This window comes from Desmodus rotundus, chromosome 3 (assembly GCF_022682495.2).
Source record: "Desmodus rotundus isolate HL8 chromosome 3, HLdesRot8A.1, whole genome shotgun sequence".
NCBI classification, from domain to species: domain Eukaryota; kingdom Metazoa; phylum Chordata; class Mammalia; order Chiroptera; family Phyllostomidae; genus Desmodus; species Desmodus rotundus.
In genome coordinates this window covers 24388446-24390723 of record NC_071389.1, presented here as the reverse complement: position 1 = coordinate 24390723, position 2278 = coordinate 24388446, and the positions used below count along the sequence as shown (strand labels likewise).

The window sequence follows — 2278 nt, the reverse complement described above, 5'->3', positions numbered from 1 at the left end:
CCCCAAAGTGGGGAGATGGGGTGGAGCGCTGCCCGCCTCGCCCGGCGTCCGACGCCTCGGTCCATGCCTGCGCGGTAGCCTGCGGTCTGGGCTCGGTCTTCGAGGAGGAAGGCGAAGGACTCTGGGCACTCCCTGCAAGCCCGGGCTCAGGCGCTCACGGTCTCGCCTGCAGCCTCCTGGGGTGAGGGCAGGCGGACCCTGGCGCCCGGTGGAGGAGGGGCCCTCGGGGACTGCAGAACCGCGTGATTATATGTATCTCATATGAAATCCTCCCAGAAATACTATGGGGCGGGCATTTTTCCATTTCTCAGAGGTGGAGGCTCCGCTTGCCAAGTTCCCCAAAGTTACATATAGGTAGTCACTGGTAGATACGGGATTCTAATCCTCTTCAAACTGCCTCCCTGGTCCTATTCGGATTCTAAACTTTCTGAGGCCGTGGTTGACATTTTCAATAAACCTTAACGAATGCCCACTTATAATTAATGTTATATGTTTCTATTTTTGTCTCTTTCTTCCACCAGCCTCTGCGAGGACTGGGCTCGTGCGTGCCGTGCCCGCCCCTCCATTTTCAGCTCCCGGCACTTGCTACACGTTCAGTAGTTGAGGAGAGTAGTCCAAGCATAGAAAACAGCTGAGGCCAAGGCCTGGAGATCTGAAAAAAAAACATATGGTGCTTTAGGGAAGCAGCAACTAATTTTATTTGGAGGAAGTGCCGAGAGACTAAAACGCAGGCAGAGGCCAGGTCGTGAAAAGCCGAATGTAAAGCAGTGGAAATGTTTAAGCAGGGACATGAGATGATCACTCTGGCTGCAGTATGAATAATAGATTGGGAGGTAAGATGAGCAGGCTGGCTAGGAGGCTAGTGCAGCGTCCAGGTGAGAGATAATGAGGCGGGTGGCAGCAGGGGTGGAAAAGACTGGAGGTGGTGATTGGTTGGACAGAGTGGGGAAGGAGACGTTTTAGGGAAAGGAAGGCATCAGGTGAATGGTGTTGCTTAGGTGATCTACCCACCAAGAGGAAGAGATGTGCACATACAATACTGTATCACTGATTTCAAGATAAACAGCTTTCAGATTTAACATAGCCGAAACCCAGATGCATTGTATATTCAAAGGTGTGATATAGTTTAATTGACAATTTCCCCTTCCTTCCTTCCTTCCTTCCTTCCTTCCTTCCTTAGTGGAATATAAAATAATGGTGAGGTTAACACTGGACAGGATCTCATATTCAATAAAATATGGTAGATCCCAAACCTTACCTAAATAAATAAATAGATAAGATACTAGCTGAGTCTCTGCAATCCTGAATGGAGATTTCTTATCTCTTTCCCAGCGGTGCAGGAAAAGCCTCTGGCGAGTTGTACCTGGGGTAATCTCCCTATTGTTGAGGCCTTGCTTAAATTTTTGGACATAAATACAACCCTCACAACACCATTTGATGTGAACCCCAAGAATTTACTTGCTGAGATGGACGCCATGGTCAACTGAAGACTCAAATTTTACAAACAGAGAAAGCCTAGCAGCCATCCAATGGCAGGGGCTTCTCGTGTGCTCTGTGTGCCATGAAAAATCTCTGATTGAACCCATAGTTTCCCACACTGTCCTCCTTGTTTCTGGCATCTGAGTTAACTATTACAAAGGAGTTCCTGGTTTCAACCAATGGGCTGAGACCTGCCCCCAGCAATCAGATCTGTGATTCAGACCAATCAGAACCATGTGCATTTGGATATGTCATTTACATAAAATGGACATAATGTAATGAGGAACCTGAGTGAAGACTTTTGGTATAAAGAACAGCCTCCCCAAGACTACATTTTCAGGGATCATTTCTATAGTTTGTTACTAGGGAAGTTTCTGGATGTGTAGAGCACCTGAAACCACAAGGAGGGGGCTCAGCATTCTCTCCTAAGCGTGAAGCCAGCTGTTGGTGTTGTTTAGTTTTTTTAGAAACAGGGGAAGGGAGGAAGAAAGAGAGGGACGGAAACATTGATGTGAGAGAGAAACATTGATCGGTTGCCTCTCATAAGTACCCCCAGTGGGAACCGAACCTGCAACCTAGGCATGTGCCCTGACCAGGAATCGAACCAGCCACCTTTCACTTTTTGAGACGATGCCTAACCAGCTGAGCCACACTGGCCAGGGCCTTGGTGTTGTTTTTGCATTTACTGTTGATCATGGATGATCCTTCTCCTCCTTAGGAAGAGGACATAGTCTAAGTGACTTGGGGGGGTTGGGCGAGCCTCCCTCTTGTCTCAGGTGGAGCACCCTTTCACCTGTTT

The 2278-nt window shown here is 48.2% G+C and overlaps 1 pseudogene; it reads left to right on the top strand.

Moving 5' to 3' along the window:
• The first annotated feature begins 1803 nt into the window (after positions 1–1803).
• Positions 1804–1976, top strand: LOC112299681 (small nucleolar RNA U3; annotated as a pseudogene).
• The last annotated feature ends 302 nt before the right edge of the window (positions 1977–2278 follow it).